The 18938-nt window shown below is 40.8% G+C and overlaps 1 long non-coding RNA gene across 2 annotated transcripts; it reads right to left on the bottom strand.

The window, feature by feature from the left end:
- Nucleotides 1–2561: 2561 nt before the first annotated feature.
- LOC143114678 (uncharacterized) lies at nucleotides 2562–4474 on the bottom strand. Of its 2 annotated transcripts, none has more exons than XR_012984975.1 (3): nucleotides 4443–4474; nucleotides 3048–3166; nucleotides 2562–2705 (listed from the first exon to the last, which is right to left on the bottom strand). It is a non-coding gene; the product is annotated as an uncharacterized LOC143114678 (long non-coding RNA). The 2 variants fall into 2 exon arrangements; XR_012984974.1 differs by lacking the exon at nucleotides 4443–4474 and adding an exon at nucleotides 3692–3723.
- Between the last annotated feature and the right edge of the window lie 14464 nt (nucleotides 4475–18938).

Here is an 18938-nt window from a genome sequence, read left to right as displayed (position 1 = left end):
CTTTCAAATCTCGGTAGGAACCTCCAGATCTGTCGTGGAAATTATCCACTTCCCGAAACCTCCAATCCAACTAGCACTCTGATGTCAAAGACCCGAAGGAGAACACCAAGACGAGAAATGCTGAAGACTGTTGATCCTTTATTCACCGTATTGCAGTGAGAATACAATCCAAACAGTGTCAGGACTGAACCGTCAGGCAATAGAATGATGAGTTGCAGCTGCTACCCCGATGAGATCTGATCTGAATGTGCCTGAGCTCTCTCTTTTATGCTCTCAGGGGCCTGAGAGGCGTTCCTATCACCAGGAACGTCACCTGGCCCCTTCTAGCCAATCAGAACGTTTTGGGACTTGAGATATTGGTGGAAACTCCTTCTCATACAAACATTAAAAAATGTGTGTTGCTAGGCAGAATACATGTGATCAAGTTCTATGTGTAATCTGTTGCCAGGCAGGGTATGTTTTGATTTGGTTCTATGTGTCATTCCAACTTTGGTTTCACTTCCCCTCTCTGGAAGGTCCCTGCATCTCCTCTTCTGCTAGCCCCTTCTATTTATGCCCTTCTGGCAAGTACCTTTCTCTCCCAGGCCCTGTCTTGTTTACTTTCACTCTTAGCCTTTGACAGTTCAGTCCCATGACTTCCAGTAAATGTTGCATAACAGTTGCACAAACAATATTCTTGTCATAAATGGAATGTTTCTAATAAACCAGCATACACACACAAGTATTATTATTATGTCTAGATAAAATCACCACACCCCTCACATTCCAACTAACCAACTTATAGCCCCTAGCTTGCACCTGAGTTGCAGAAATGTTATGTGCTATTTTCTAAGTATGTAAAGTAAAGTAAACATGCACTGTCACAGAGGAAGCAAAAGTAACATATATTAGCTGGCAAAGAAAAAGAAAACCCTAAACAATAACCCACCCCCCTCCCATCCCTAGCCAGGAGACTACCCAAAGGGTAACTCCAACTGCTGGAAGGCATCTCTTGGGCTCTCATGTCTCGAATTCGCAACCCACCATACTGTACAGTATGCCCCATAACTTACAGTAAGACTATTAACAGAGACGGTTGATAAAGCGAGACGATTCACAGAAGGGTTCTTCCTGTTCCCCTATGACGTAGGGTTCACTAGCGCCACGCCTTTTTAGGAGACTAGCGAGAGATTCTTTACACTGTGGCCCTATGGAAGAAATCATTTTTTTCTCGGATTATGCCCCAGCCCTTAATTATACAGCTCGAGATGCCACTTGTCTGTCTGTTTCTGTAACCCACTGGCACGCAATCTACTAAGTAGCCGAAGGTTCTCTGGAATAAGTTACCGTTGCTTACCACTTCGATGTTGATCACTCAATCGCGAAAATGCCTAAACTTTGGGTGCATAAACAGACACCTTTCTGTCTTCTCCTTCCCTAAGGACGCAGACATGTACGTACCGTCATATCAGCATCGTTTATGATGTCTGGATTGTAGCCTATAGCAGACGGCCATACACATAAATTAGGGCAGTGGTTTCTCAACCTTTTTTCAGTGATGTACCCCCTGTGAAATATTTTTTCAGCCAAGTAGCCTTCCCCCTAACCAGCGCAAAGCATTTTTAGTTGAGAAAAAAAAAAAGAATTAAAACAGAGCACTGTGCCATCAGTGTCTAATTTATTAAACTTTGGAACTAATAAACACATACAAAATTCAAACATTTGGAACATTTTAAATTTTAATAATCCATGACTACATTTATTGCAAATTATTGTAGGCTATATTTTGCAAATTATTTGTATATTTTAAAATCTCACGTACAGTGTACCCCCATTTGAGAACCACTGTACTATAGTATTGCATATTATTGTTTAACAAGTAGGTCATATCACATAATAATCTGGACAGCCAGGGGTGTGTTTCCCAAAACCATAGTTTGCATTGCAACCAACAAAGTAGCTAACTTAGTTAGCAACTATGCTTATGGGAAACGTGCCCCTGGTTAACAAGTTGCTAACTAGCACACCTAACCAGACGTCTGCTTTCTCAATTAGCCTTACCTCTGATGTTTGATGAAGTAGCGCCAATCGATGTATCCCACAGCGCCGCCACACGGCCATATCTTTAGGCCTACTACCCACGCAAATTACAATGGAAATACAATAGGCCTACACCACTTATTTTTTCATTGACATAAGGCTAAAAATATGATGAACACTGGCATTTCTCTTTCAGATACCATATTATTGAACTAGTAGAAGAAAGAGGTAGCTTGTTAATATAAGGAGTGCCAACTTGTCCATCCGATCCAAACAAGTAAACCTGAGGAAAGGAGGGTATAAAGTGTGTGAGGCTAACTTGAAATGGTATGGTTTTATTTGAAATTCACATTTTCAACAAATCCCACAATTTAACACCTGCATACATAGCCACATTCTGCAGTCTACCCACAAGGAAAAGAATAGCACAATGTTGATAATGTATTTTACAGCAAAAAAGAAAGCGTCTTACAGACGATGCTGTTCCCACAATAATCAACTGCCCTAAACCCCCTCCATCAACTGCCAGTAGATGTGTCCTGCATTGAGTGGTAGTTAAGCATTTACAAAACTAAATACTGTTATTGTCTTTGAATTAACTAACATCCTGAATGGAGTGTAGGAAAGCAGGATCTCTTCGTTTGGTTGGATGAAGGTTGAAGTCATATGGCCAGCATTTACAGCACCTAAAACAGAGACAACACCACGCAAAGTAAAAAAAAAAAACATCATGAATTACAATTATGTTCTTATGTTCTTGAAATTAAGTTACTACACCTGCACATTGCTTTGCTTAATATGATCCTTCCTACTATAAATGCTGTGATAACACAATAGGACTGAAGACTATGATACAGCTGGAGAGGCTGCCAAGTTAGGCAAATACTACGACTGACTTCTTTGAGGCCATGAACAGGCTTTTTGATGTCTTAAATTCACGGTATAAATGTCCATTCAAATCCCCTACTCCAGTTTTAGCATCAGTCAAATTGTGATTACAGCACTTGATTACAAACACAAACACTTACTTCTCAGGCGCATCTCTGACCCCAATCCATGGCGTCGTCCTATAGGACCACAAAGCAGACATCAGATCCACCATCTTACGGAGAGCCTTCAGTGGATTGAGTCTTGGACCTTCAGGTTGCTAGAGAACAATACATATAGTGCAGCAATCATTCTCAGTGTGTTAACTAATGTTGAATAATAGATCTTTTTTTCCATACAGAGGGAAGTTTAAATCTAGTTACAGAGTTTCATAGTGACAGGCTGTTGGTCGAAACATGTTGGCCAATGCAGCCAAAAAGGCTTTTCCTTGGAGTGCCTTTTGTAGAATTAGTTTCAACTTTATTTTGGTCGTGTTTCATGAAGTCTTCAGGTCTGATTGTTAGTAGCCTATATGAAATTATATTTGATATGTTTAACTTTGAAAGTCTGTAACTTGTATAGGGCAATTCCACGCAAAACTGTCACATCCATAATGCCAACTAAATACCATGGCATTGTGTTGGTGTTATGGATGTTACAGTTTTGCGTGGAATTGCCCTATACATTTGAATGGCCACAAGAGCGGACAGTTACAGAACACAGTCTATGTACATAGCATTGACGTATCCTCTGAATAACACAGGTTCAAGTTCATTCCTCCCTGTCATCGCGGGTTCATCCTCACCATCCATAGCGTCCTTCTGCTCATCCAACAACTGGGGAGAGAATTAGCAAACATGACGTTCACTTTAGTGCTGCTTGATAAGGGTCTGTGCAAGACCATCCGAGAAAAACTACTCAGAACTGATGTAACGTTATTCGACACAATCGTTGAGCGCCACCCTGACTACACATTTGCCATCAGAGACAAACTTAATACAAAAATATGTAATGTGCAGGATCGGGGCAGAGATCAGTAGAGAAAATCGTCGCGTCATCGAGGACAGACAGAGAATATGGCGTAAAACTAAATGTTTCACTATGCTAGGCTGATAATAAAATTCAGTGCACCAACAACTGTGTACATACCGGTACTCATTTTTTACTAGCAGCTAAACACATTTTAAAACTGCTAAATCAATGTCAGTAGATCTGATCCACAAGCTATAGTGATGCCGATCGATTTAGGTAGAGCAAATATCAGGTTTGTAAATTATCTTTGTAGCCTAACTACCAAATTAATCTGGTAGCTAGTGCCTCAGCTAGCTCTGCTATCGGTATCAGATGGTTAGCTAACGTCAACTAACGTTACTCCTCAATGAGCTAAAATTCATGACGGCGACACGAGATAATAATAATGTTATTACCTAAACTCCGCAGACATTTTACTACATAGATAACTCGTTACACAGACACAGACTAATCACAAATACCTTGCCACATTTCAAACTGCCACTTACCTCGAAATCAGACCGCATCTTGCCACGACGATGTACCAAATTCAGTCACCCAGGCCAGCTCCAGTTGGTCACTCACAGCAGCAAGAGAGAGGCGCAAAAATGAAAAATCTTTGACGTTTTCATCAACGAGGTAGCGTCAGCGCATTCTGACCACGCCTTTTTAGGAGGCAGGAACTGTGTACAATTCCATTCCATTGTAGAAGCCTGTGCTGCTTTATCTTTGTATATTAAGGATCTTTGCTATTAATAAACACCTTAGTAGAAACCAACAAGTTTTAGTTGTAAAACCCCTTCCTACGTTCAGAGAAATGCTTAAGCCATCAGCGAGTCTAAGACCAAAATGTCATTGTAAAGTTAGTTTGTGCAAGGTTAGAATAACCTGGTGACATTTGCATACAAATTAAATTGAAATGGTGGCAAAGTTAACACCCAGTTAAGAGTAGCCTAATCACAATAGTGATAAGGCACATATAGAATAGACTTAAGAATGCCACATCAGGAAAGAAAAAAAAAAAAAAAAAAAAAAAACCTTATAGGCACTTGCTTATTAAACAGGTAACTTTGCTGCAAAGCCTACAAAACCTAACCACTGGCCGTTTAAAAGTCAAACTCACGGCACGTAGGACAATCCCCAAATGGGCCACGACTCCCAAAGTCTTAGCTGAGGAACAGCTGAGAACGACTAAAGAGCTCCATCTACTCGTCTGGCTGTGGACGGCGATATGATGACACAAGCTCTCGGGCTTCCAGGGGAGAGAAAAGCCGTTTCTTGCCTTCGTGTTTAAGTGTGACAAACAGCTTAGCTGGGTAGTGCAGAGCAGGTTTAAGACCCAGATTGTAGAGGTCTTTCATGACGTCCCGGTATTCAGACCGCTTGTTCAACACGTCGGGGCTGTAGTCCTCAAAGATGTGTATGGGATCGCCGCGATACAGGAGTCTGCCCCTCATCTTGCGGGATTCACGAATCACCAGGTCTCGAGTTTGGAACTTGTGAAAGCAGATGACGACTGATCGAGGTTTCTCGCCCGGGCTTGGCTTGGAGGTGAGGGCACGATGGGCACGGTCTAATTCTGGTGTTGAAGTAAGAACTTGTTCCCCCAAAACTTCTACCAGGAGGCCGGCGAAGAATTCTGTGGGACGGGCGCCCTCGATAGACTCAGGTAGGCCGATAATACGTATGTTATTCCTCCTGCTTCGTCCCTCCAAGTCCAAGACCTTAGCTTGTAACTTAGCATTCTCATTGGCTAGCACTGAGCAGCTAGTCTCCAAAGCCCCGATACTCTCGCTGATTGCATTGGCATTAGACTCGAGGGAAAGCACCCGTCTTTCCTGGTCCTCTACCTTCGATTGAATTGTGACAAATTTTGACTCAAGGGTTGAAAACGCAGATTTGAAGTCGGTCGAAAGGGCTGCTCTGTGCTCCTCAAGCATGGCAGCTATGGCCTCCATATCCACGCGGCCAGCAGCTGTGTCATTTTTGGCAGCGATTTCGTCCTTTTTCGTACCTCTGCTGGGTTTTGTGGCCATCTTCTCATTGAGGTCGATCAGTAGGGGGTTAACAGTTATTGGTGTTTATTCGCCGGTGTGAATAAAAAGGAGCTGAGAACTAGAATTTATATAGTAGGTGGGAGCGTGAAGTAAGTGTGGCTACTCCATGCTCGCGCAGACCGGAACTCTATCACCAGGAGAGTTATCTGCACCATGAAAGTGACCAAGACGACTGTAACACAAACAACCTAAGCAACGGAGCTTTAAAAGGCTATTTTAGTGCCATTTCATAATGATTGTGATGGCAGTCAACCGATAGCCTAGGCTAGCCTACTGCTTTCACATTATGTTCACACAGATGTAATTTTGTGACTCAACAAATGAACCATGCTGTGCCGTCAATTTAATGACAAACAAATGTCAGTCAGTCTCCAAGTCCGGGGCGAGTCTGAAGTATCGAAGACCCGGTAGGCTACAGGGCCTACCTACCACCCACATCAGTGACAGGTAGGGTGCGATTTTCTACTCGGACTGGTGCTACTGTCACGTTGCCATCTTTTTTGTCGGGGGAACTAAAATCACTTCTGGCTTTTAAAAGGGGGCGTGTGCTGTTTAGAGACAGAAAGGGGGGGTGTACCAACACCAACACAGCGAAAAATAGGAAGGTTCCTTAAGTTTCTGATTGCAACCTGGCCATCTACAGGTGCCCTTAACAAACAGAGTTCTCAGAGGCTGCCTCAGACCCACTGCTGAGGGGAGAGGGAGAGAGAGAGAAACAGAGAGAGATAGAGAGAGAAAGAAAAACAGAGGGAGTGAGGTTTGCTGAATTTTACTTAGGTGACTCAAACTTAAGTAGGCTAATCTTATTTTCACTCAGCTCTATATATATTGTTCCACTGGAATTCACTTTGCATTACAATTTACCTTCACAGTTAGATACAACAACAGCAACAACACAAGTATGAGATACAGATCAGATCATAACAGATTCAAATTGCACCATTGATTTGTTTCCAAAGATATATGTCGAGAGAATGTGCTTCTGACGCTGTTTGTGATGTTCACAGGATATTTTTCTCTGTGTTATCTGCCAGTTCAGTTTTATACATTTCAGAGTTTTTTGGTTTGAGTAGGCTACAAACAGTTATTTCTTTATCAAGTGTTTTTGCATCAAAATAATTTTTATTTTGCCCCGGATACAAGAATCATTTCGATGCAAAAACATTTAATAAAGAAATAACTGTTTGTAGCCTAAATTAAAATCCAAACAACTCTGAAATGTATAAAATTTAACTGGCAGGTATCAGATATTGGGTTGAAAGTAAGTCATTGTGTAGGCTATGTGTAGGGTGTATTTCATACACAATTTGGCAACCTGGGAAATGTCAGACTAACAGAAAACATGAATGGATCCGTGATTTTAAAATGAAGTTTGATGGTCATGCAAATTCTGGGAGTTTTCTGGGAGAAATAACAAAACGGGAGGGCGTCTGGAGACCTTGAAATATGGGGGAAACCCGGGAAAAACTGGAGTGTTGGCAGTTGTCGTGGGGAACTCTAATGTAGCTTTATCAAAATGTGCTTGTGCACCTTATGTTTCTTGTATTGTTTGCATGTGTGTTCAAACAGCACTAATTTATTGCAAGACCTATTTACTGTAGTCTATTAATCACTGTAACCTATGCAGGTTATTGTCTGTCCTGGTGCCACAGTCTGTTATTTATTTAATGTGTCTGGTTGTTGTAATAAAATTGTATTTTTGAGTACACCAGCCCCAATACAGTTCCTTTATTGGACAGCCTGCACAGAGATTGGGAAAGGGTAGCATAGGGGTTATTGAGCATAAATTGTGTGCTATTGCACACCCTGTAGGTCACACATATGTTATCATTCTATTCACCTGGTGAGGCTTCGCTCAGGACTTCCTTGTGTGCTGCCTGCTGCCTTTATGTCAGAGGGAGGACCTTTATTTTGACAAGATGAGTCTGGCCAGTGAGGTGAGCTCTGGTTTGATCTGGCTTGACAATTAACATCTGGACGTTCCGTGGACAGAGACAGATCTGAATGAGGGAAAAGAATAACAGATTTGCATTGAGAATGTGTATATTTTCTATTTGACATTTACAGTATCCATTCAGTTAGCAGCCATATTTATAGACTGTACTATGGCCTACTGTACACTGAACTGTATACAACTAGCAAACAATAGGGCAAATCAGATTTTGTGGTCTCCTGTGTATTGATGGGATTTTAGCATCAGTTGAGATAGCAGAAAACTGTAGAAAGCACGAAAGCAACATTTGAAATGAGATCTCATCTGTTTCTCCTAAGGGACCCTAATCTGAGATATAGTCCTCATCTCGTCTCAGCTCAATTAAATTTTAACTTAAGAACTTAAAATGCTCTTTTCTTGTCTTGCCTTATTTATCCTAAGGGAGAAACAGGTGAGATCTCTAAGAGATTTACTTCTCACAAGACAAAAATAATAGTTTTTCTGAGACAAGAAATGTTCCTTTGGGAACTAAAGATATGTGACCTAGGATATGTGTTAATATGATTAATGGATACTGAGATTTTGTTTCAGTAGGTACTGCGTGTTATAGAAAGCCCTTCCTTTGTTCTTAGTTAAAACAGTAAATGGTTTTGACTGTCTCATTTTGTTGTGTTTAAAAGGAACAGTATGAATGTAAAATACTGACATTACATTACAATACACATAGTCATAGTACCAATAGCATCATCCGAAATAGTAGTAGTAAAGTTGTTCATTTCTCAGTCAACCTTTGCCCTAATTTACCTGCTTAGATTGGAACAGGATTCTACATTGATATTAACAGGACCAATAACATATAGGATGTGGTGTAGGATGGCAGAGGTGGTATTAGAGTGTAGCAGACCTTGGGGCAGCAGCTGGTGTCCTTTCCGCAGAACTGTAGGTCTGAGTGGCCTCAGCTGAAGGGGCTGCTTATGGACTTTGATGCTGACAATCAACAAAGAAAACAGATGTTTAAGCAACAGCCAGCACCACAGAGTCAGTCAGATGTGCAGATAACAGCCATTATAACAGAATTACTGAAATGTTTAGGGAACAACTACAGAACCAGTCAAATGTTCAGACAGCAGTCAGTCATATAGTCTGGGTTTGAATGACTTGCAAAGTAGGCTACCTGTGATACATGAGCAGACTGAGCATGTGCGGGCGTGAACATGGATCCTCTTGACCTGGCCCCACCTGAGAACTGTACATATGAAGATGTGAAACACACAAAAACTATTAATCGAGAAGTCGTTCTATTGTCAACAATTAAATCAATCACCAACTATTTTGGTTATTGATTCGAGTAATTATTTGAAGGGACACCAGGCAACGTTTTCTTGTTAATTACTCATCTTCGTAAGTCGGTATATGGTTAAATGACGTGACAGGGCGAATGAAGACTCTCTCGCCCGCCCCTACTGCCTGTAGGAAGAATATCCCGCTTGCAAGTTCAGTGTATCCTACCCGCCGACCGAAGCAGGCAGGCTAACGAAACGCTAAAGATTGTTGCAAACGTGTGTATAATGGCAGAGCCGGCGAAGAAGCAGCGAAAACCCTTGACAGAAGACGCAAAGAAAAGGAAAAGAGCTTTAGACCGAGCGAGGGGGAGTTTCGTAGAGAAAAAAGCATCAGGCTTGCCTGGTGTCCCTTTAATGCTGCAACAAACAACACAGCTAGTACTGCACTAGAATTCTTTCTGGATGGAGTGGGGAGATTTGGATGGCCTTACAAGTAATTTACATCTATTCATTAAGCAGATGCTTTTTAAACAAAACAACTTCTTATGTCAATTGTATTACAAGGGCCGTTGTCCCAGGAGCAACTTGGGGTTAAGTGCTTTGCTCAAGGGCTCAACGGTGGAAACTGTGGATTGAACCCACAACTTTTCAGGCTACTGCAAGCTAGCCCAGCTCCGTAACCACTACACTATCACCATTATAACTAATTTTGTAGTAAATGTGTTTTAAATTATGTTTCTTTTAATATCCCTTTATGTGTAGTGTTTTAAACTAATTTAATCCTGTATTTGAATGCTTTGTTCCAAATCTGATGTCACAGGGTGAGAGCTGACCAGGGAGTTGAAAATGTCGACATTGCCCAGATGATGTTCTCTGAGAGGCACAGGATGTGGAAGCTTTATAAGTGGAAAAAGTGTGCACAATCAAAGGTGAAGTATTCCAGTTGTAAATGGAATATTGTAAAAAAATACAATATAAATACAATTTATAATATAACTACAACACAACTTTGAATCGACCCTTTTATGATGTGAAACTTGTTTATGTTATTTACAACCTGTAGAGGGATGTGTGGACAGGCAATAAACACATCTACTATGATGTTTTGCACAGCCTGAAGGAAGATGGATCCCTCAACATATCAGACAATCTCCATCTCTTCTGTGCGCAATACACCTTCCTCCCTAGACTGAAGGCTGATTTGGCAAAGTTTACTGCTGGATGGAATGATCATCCCATAAGGACAGAGGGTGGTCTTTCCCCAAATCAGCTGTGGGAGCTTGGAATGCTTCGGCACCCTGTCAAACAGCCAGAGATGTCAGTTGAGTACTAACTTTTGTCTAACCTTTAAATAGTATTGTTTTTGTGCAGAGTGAACAAATGGCATATTCTCTTGATTTCAGGAAATCCACATAGATAATATTGATTGGGAGAGCCCAGGGTTATTGCATTGCAACGCCGCCACCTCAGCTGTTATCGTACCAGAAATAGAATGTCCATTGGAGGCGGAGGACATTGAAACTCTACGCCTTGCAATTGATCCCCTTTCTCATTCATAAAGTTTTGGCAGAGGGGCAGTTCCAGCGTTATGGATGTGACAATTGGACTCATATTGGTAAACAAAATGCCTTAAGAGTGGGGGCAAAATTAGCATCAGTGAATTAATTTGCATAACTTTTAATGTAACCTCTGTCCTCTGAATACTGAGAAATCCTCAAATTTCATATAATCAATTTCATCCTAAGAATACAAGGCATTTTATCAGCGTAATGGATGTGACATGAAATGACCATTTTGGATTTTATGGATAACTGCCACTAGAGGGGCCGCCCCAACTTGTATCCATGGATTTTTGAAAACATTAGGCCTATACCTAACACCCTGCCAAAAATCAAAAACTTCCAGAAGTGCCCCATTTTCATGAATTGCATCCTAGGTATAAGATCCACAGGAAGAATCAGGACAACAAGTCATTTAAAATATAAAAAAGAAATTAATTTTTTTCTTTTACCGTCATCAATTTTGGTCAGTGATTCCCGGGTTACTGAAACACCAGGGAACATGAAACTTGGTGGCCACTCCCCTAAATAACTAGCCCTACCTGAACCGTTGCACCCAAGATGAAAAAATATTTATGGTATGTTAGTCTCAAGAGCCCGCATTAACCTAACCCATACCCACTCATTTGTGATTTGCACACATAAAGTACATGCACGTGTACATAAAGTTGCATGTGCGCATGCAAACACACGCACACACATAAACACACAAACAGGCACGCATACGCACATGCACACACAGACACACACTCTTATAAACAAAAGCAAACTCACATATGCACACACTCATTTACATGCACATGAGTTGCAGCAGTAGGAGACATGGCCGGATCTAGAATAGGGCTAGGAGGGGCAATGCCCCCCCAAATATTTCTTCTGCCCCACCTAATTGGTCAATGTTAATTGACAGCTATTGAATCTGCCAATCACACTTTTCTAATTCGTCCCGTCTGAATTTCGAGGGTGCTGATTTGCTGGTTGGATAGTATAAATAGCAGCAGCCCTACCATTCCACACTGTGTGCATCACTTGCTGTTTCATACTTCAGTAGAGAGGGCTTAGCTATATTTCCATAAAGGTTATAGGCTACTAGATAAAATATAGATTCTTGTTGCTGGTTTAAATAAAGACCTTTAACTGTAGTGTTAGTGTTTGTATTATTCTCGTTTTGAATAAGGTTTGTTTTTTAGCTAATGTGCATGTTAGCTTTCTAAGGTGATCTAGCCAGTTAGTTTGTTAACACTGGTCATTCCTTAACTGTGTTATAAGCAGGGTGGGAATTTATGGCGGCCACGTCGTTGCCCCTTGCGTTGGCCGTGATGTCCCTTTGAAAATCGGAGGTACACAGGCCACTGTGCCCCTTTCTTTCTATATTCTGCTTTGCATCCGACTAGCCATTTTTATTTAGCCTATGGCCTGTCAAATTAATTTTAGCATTCACAACGCAAATTAATTTAGCCTATGTTTTTTACACAGTGGAGAATGTGACAGCGCACGGCAAGAAAGAAAGTGCGTCCAAATTCATCCATTCTTTGCTGAACTATACTCCCGATAGCCTACTCTTCACAGAGATATTACATGCATCACATCACACGAAAGAGCTTTTTCTCAGTTTTTAAACGATGTTAGCCGCAAGTTGTTGTGATAGACGGTTCATCGGTGAACATAGTGAAATGAAACAACACAGAATGATAATTTGATTGTTTCAGCACACTCCAAAGAGACCCAAGGTTAGTGTTCATGGAATATGTACTTTTAAGCCTTAAAGTAACTTTGGACTGTAACTAGATCACCTTTTAACTTGCTAAGTTGAGTAGGCTAAGTTGAATGAACGTAAATGAATGAATACTTCCACACCGGTGATTTCAAAGTAGCAAGAGGGGCTTTGATTTCGGTAGATTGATGTGTAGGCTATATTTTAACTGGCTGCAGCCTAAAATTAGAGGAGTGTTGACTGCAGTTTAGCACGTGCGTGTTTGTGCATCTTGGCATACATGCTGGACGTGACATTGGGGGTGTGGCTGCATCGTCGATTCTACTTTTAAGTTCGAAGTTCGAGATTGAGATGTAATTTCGATCGATTTCGATATAAAATCGAAATGGTGACACCCTTAATACAACCGTCAGAAATTTTGTGAATATGACGTTCAGGCCTATAAACTATAAGTTTACCCGCAAACACCTCTTATATGTGGAAGAGGATAGTGCAGTGGTCACATACATGGGATAGCATGTGGGAGACCGGGGTTTGAATCCTGTGTGAAGCATTTTGGCACAGTGAGTGTGCATGTGTACCAACGTCTCTGGAGAGAAGGTGCGCAATTTGAACAAGAAATAAATTCTCAAACGGAAGTTTTGATTGCAACAATTAGGTAGTTCATGCACCAAGGTGTAAATAGCATACTGTACTATATACACCAGGGTACGAATAGCATCCACTTCTAACTATACATTGATGCAAATAGCATACCTTACTCAGAGTGTCTATTACACAGCTGAGCTATTTATACCCTGTTACGTAACAACAAAAAAACATGTTGCTTGTTTTTTTTTTATTATTACATTGTGTGATCAATATGCCAGAATAAATCACAGGGGTGCAAATAGCATACACTGATATTTGTACCAGACGGGGTATTACTAGAACACATTGCTGTGTGCACCGGGCAGGGCTCCGAACTGGTTCAAGGAACGAAAACGAAAAACGAAAACGAACGGAATTTTACGAGGAGCGGAAACGAAAACAAAATGGTCTTCAACTGTTCCGGAACAGAAACGTTATTCTGAAATCCACAAAACCGGTTAATATTTTATAAAAGCATTCACAAAAGCATATCTTATGTCAGGGAGACTATTTCCGGTTGTGCGAAAAACAAGCCCGCGCATCTACACTGTTAATGTGAGCTAACAAGCCGCTATGTAGCCAACTACTTAATGTTAGCTGGTGTGGTTGTTACGAATGTTGCAATTAATTATGGCTTTTCAAGTTGTTTAGATGGGACGGAACCAGGAAAACCCGATGAGAAAACATTTCTCAACATCATAGCAAAGGCAAGACGTGTAGCAAGATTACACTCGCAGAATGTGGAGAGCAAGAGAGCAATTGTGGATTGTGCAACTCGCTGGCACTCCACTCATTATATGCTCCAGCGGCTGCTCGAGCTTAGGAGCTTTTGTGAAGACATGGCCCCAACCATCCCCGACCTACATCTAAGTGAATCTGAATGGGAATATGTCTCCAACACAGTAGATGCACTGAAACCCGCGAAAATAGCCACAAAATGTCTCCAATCTGATCAGCTAACTGCTGGTGAGTTCTACGGCATATGGCTCAAATGTTCCCTGGACACAGAAAAACTAGCAAGCCCCTTTGCGAGAAAGGTAGCCCAGTGCCTCAAAGCATGCCAGAGCACGTTATTTGACAATGACGCATTCTTAGCTGCTTTATTCCTCGATCCTAGATATCGATTGTTTTTGACCGAGTGTCAGACCGAAAAGGCGAAAATACACCTGCAACGTACATGGGAGGCAATACAGCACCTAGAGCCACGCAATGCAGCCAGCGACACCACTGTGTGCTCAGCAGCCTCCCCTACTCAATCTCAGACATCATCTGACGACAAAATCGAGCACCTTTTGATGGAAAAAGAGAGAGACCAGCTCAACACAGCGACTCCCCCAGCACTCCATCGTGTCACTCTTGGACACATACTCCAAAGAAGACCGTCTAAGGCGCACCGAAGATCTGTTTCAGTACTGGGCTAGGTATTCTGTATCCAACCCCGACCTGTACAAGCTCGCTATGAGCATCCTCCCTCTCCCTGTCACGCAAGTCAGTGTCGAACGGGCATTTTTGAGTTTGAAATTTATTCTTTCCCCGTTAAGATCATCATTGAACGAAAAGGTGCTTGAGGACATTCTGCTGGTACGTCTGAATAAACAGTATGGCCTGTAGCAGCCAGTCACCCCCTCCAAAGCTAGACCTGAGCACTGTTCTACTGTCACTTTTGCCTTATCTAGGCCTATTTTTATTATTTTTTGTTATTATTGTAGGCCTATTCTGACAGCCTAATTATTTTATTTTATTATTATTGACGGCCAGGCTAGCCTAATATTTTCTACCACTGAGGATAGAGTGTGTCACTGTGGTAATTTTATTTCTGTAGCCTAATATTGCCGTAGGCCTAGGCCCTATTTTGAAAACGAATGTGACTGCACTGTCTAACTTTTGCCTTATATCTGCCTATTTTTTGTTATTAAGCCAAAGCAGATATAATAATTTTATTTTATCATTATTGACTGCCAAGTAGCCTAATTGTAATCTCTTTAACTGATTTTGTGAACTTGCTTTTAGAAGCACATTGCACTCACAGTTTGTCACTGTTGTGCTTTAAATGTGACGAAACAGCGCAGAGCGCACTTCAGATACCAAAGTGTTCTACTCGTTTGATTGCTAATAATTTGATTTCTGCAGTTTAAAAAAAAAACGAATAAATGGACCTTTGGTCCAAATGTGTATATTTTGTCTTGCTGTTGTAATGTAACCTATCCGTCTGCCACTTCGGATCTTAGGCCAGCTTGTAGCGTAGGCTACTGAAACTGATTTGGAAATTGTTTGTAGCCTATGCGTAATAGCCAATTTTGCCTGTCCACGCCTTGTCGTTTTAAAGTCGGGATTTTAAATGTTTGCGCAATTATAGCCTATTCTATGTAGAAGAGTTAAACGTGAAATTTGAGATAGGCCTTGTCAGCAACAGACAGGTTCGTTTATAAGCAGGGTTGGAATTATAGCGCAAGCCTTTGAAGATCTCCATATGGATAAAACTTAGGGTACAGCCAGGTAAGGAGTTTAGCACGTATCCAGAAATATTTTTGATAAGAAATTATTTATAGGCATAGGTTAGGCCTACAGTAAGTCTGTAGGCTATGGGATGGATAGCCCATCTGAATGTTTTTGGATACCGCCTGTGATTTATTATTTTTGGGCATAGCTATAGGCTAAATCAAGGGGAAATAATGAGTACGTCTATTCTAAGGTAAAGTCCACAAAAAACACTGCCGGAACTTTAAGAACAAACGATATTTTGCGTTCCGAACCGGTTCAGGACCGATATGTTGGTGGCGGAACGCATGCAAGAACGAAAACGTTAAACATAGGCCTACCTGAACCGTTCGGAATGGAACGTTTGAAAAATAATTTCGTTTTCAAGCCCTGGCACCGGGGTACAAATAGCATACATTGATATTTGTACCAGACGGAGTACTAATAGGACACATTGCTGTGTGCAGCGGGGTACGAATACCATACATTGATATTTGTACCAGACGGGGTACTAATAGGACCCATTGCTGTGTGCACCGGGGTACGAATAGAATTCACTTCTAATTGCACCAGGGTACGAATAGCATACACTGCTAATTGTACCAGGGGTGCAAATAGCCTTACCCTTAATTTATTCATGTTACATTCTGCGCCCATCTCCCTACCCATTCATCTCGGTGGAATACTTCACAAATTTTTCCCGAACACATGACAAACCATATATCAGAAGAAACAGCAGACCTTACCGAATTCAAAGGTGTAAAGTATTCCCCTGTACATTTAGCCATTCCAGATTAATCCGGTTTTACATTTGCAGCAATGTCTATATGCATGTCTCCAACTTTGGGCTTCAAGTTTCACTATGTGTTTAAATTGTTCAATACATGATTTCATAACAGGCCAAATAGAAAATAAATGTTAAATATAGCCTAGATATCTGTAAATATTAAAATCAGTTCTATGATTAACAGTTCTATGTAATATGTCATGTTTGCTATTAAGTAAGGGTTTTAAGGTGAAAAGTAAGGCATTTGTAGGTGAAACTGAGCGGTTTTGTTGCGTAGTGTAAATGTTGTGTGTGTATGTCGGGGGGGCGGGGGTATTCATTGTGCCCACCCCAAATTTCTATTTGCCCCCCGAATCTGAGCAGCCTAGATCCGGGCCTGGTAGGAGATGGAGACAAATTGACAAGCGTGATTTATTTTTGCGAAGAGAATATGCAGGACTGAGAGGCGGTCATATTTTGTCTATTCTATTCTAGTCTATTGCTGCCGTTACTCATGTTACTCTGTGGGTATTAGCTACAGAGGACCTGACACTTTAAATGCTGGCATATCGCGTCACATTTAAATTTAAACTGTGTTAAGCAGACGTGAACGGCAGGCTGAACAGATCTGCAACAGAAGGAGGTTGCTATGTTAACTCCAGCTGCAAAGTACAACAACAGTATGACAGTTACAGGAAGATAATCGCTCAGATTTTCGTTATTAGGCCACTTGAAAATAGGCTATGGCTAGGCTAATCACTGGAGGTATTTTAATATTATGTTTGTTTTGGCTAATGGTTAGGCAAGGCCTCCCTGTGGTTTTGATCAACCTAATAATCTTTGAAATGTCAATTGTAAACACTAAGGTGAAATGCGTTGAAACTGACATGCCACCAGAACAGACGTTTTATCGGCTTTGAGGTGTAATTAAGTCTCCAGTCTTGTAAATTCACATTATGTAACATCCATAACGTCACATCCATAACGCACCATTAAAGGTTTTAAAAGTAAGAAAGGGGCACAATTTGGTCATCACAGTTTACATTGATATAAATCAGCTTTGCACAGACACTATGGACATTGTCGCATCAACACTGTATGTGTAGCATAAACTTTTCCTATAAAACGTTATGGATGTGACTAGGGTTGCAAAGGGGCGGAAAATTTCCGGTAAATTTCCGGAAACTTACCATGGGAAGTTAAGCTGGGGAATTTTGGAAATATTCCAAATTGGAAATGTTTCGTAATAAGCAATATGATTTTTATGTTCGTATTTTCGCTTAGCTTAGCATACAAAGCTAGCTAGCATGCTAGCGGGAATCCCATTCTCTGCCTATTGTTTACTAGCGTGCTAAACTAGCAACACTGAACTGCCCAAGATACACCACACCACTCAACAACAAAATCCGATTGGTTGAAACCTTTTTTTCCCATGCACATGAACGCACCATAGGTTTCCTTTATGTCTAGCCTATGCTGATTGCTGTGTGCATGTGATTGACTGATGTGCAGGGTAGAAATTCGACTGAAATTGCATTAAATCAGGTTGTTTTAACTAATATTATGCTCAAGATGGGTTTTTTCCACTACATTTAAGTTCCCTGTTATAGACTAACTTGCCATATTAAAAATTCCTAGTTTATTCCCATTAATTCCCGTTTATTCCTGTTAATTCCCATATATTCCCGTTAATTTCTATGGAAAGTTTCCAACTTTGAAAATTCCCGGAATTTTGCAACAATAGATGTGACATGGCCATGGAACTTGCCGACTTAAAAACAAAAGCCTTACAAATGTAAGGAGTTGTGTTCTTAAAGGCAAGCTGAGCATAGACATTGCTCTACCATTCCCTTGTCAATCTGGAATTTGTCAAATGACACAATTTGTTTGAACCTTGGGTCCATTTATCCACTTTTTAAATATGTATAATATTACCATGTGAAAAATGTTGTTTCTGTATGGTTGCACACCATATTTATGATGTAAAAAGAGTGTAATTCTCCATCAAATTCAATCAGATCAGTTACAAACAATAAAATATAGGCCTAAATGAATATGTTAACAACAGTTCTATTTGCGTATGTGTAGCACCCCTCTGCTCTACTTAATAAAAAATGTACTTTAAAGTAAAAGGAGGTGCTTCTATGGGTTACTGTTAAGTTTAGGCCAGTTCTAGGTTCGGCATTAAGGGGGGAGTAAATTGACAAGGACACCAGTATGTAAAATGTTATAAATAAATAATGCAGGTTTATTAAATGCAAGAATATCTTTTCTCTAAGAGAAAAGAAGAGGAAATATTAGTAAATAGTAAATAAATACAAAACCCTATAAAATAATAAAAGAGCTCTTAAAAATTCAAAGTATCAAGTCAATAGTAAAACACTCAAATGTCCAAAAGAAAAGAAATACCCGGGTAAGGTGGTGTGAGTGTACAATGTCAGTGTATGTGTGAAGGCTTATGTGTCCAGGGAACAGATCCAAGGGGTCGAGTTCAAGGGGTTGGTTATCCAGTGTGAAAGATCAGTTCAAGGGGTTGGTTATCCAGTATGAAAACGTAGATCCAAAGGGAATGACTCGCCATCCAGTGTTCCAATGTACATAAAAAAACAATCTGCATACAG

The sequence above is a fragment of the Alosa pseudoharengus genome, unplaced genomic scaffold (genome assembly GCF_046254945.1).
Source record: "Alosa pseudoharengus isolate Yale_2024_CS ecotype anadromous, Long Island Sound unplaced genomic scaffold, YU_APseudo_1.1 YU_APseudo_1.1_scf_9, whole genome shotgun sequence".
NCBI classification, from domain to species: Eukaryota; Metazoa; Chordata; class Actinopteri; order Clupeiformes; family Clupeidae; genus Alosa; species Alosa pseudoharengus.
The sequence above is the reverse complement of the archived record's forward strand: the minus strand, read 5'-3'. Positions and strand labels throughout refer to the sequence as shown.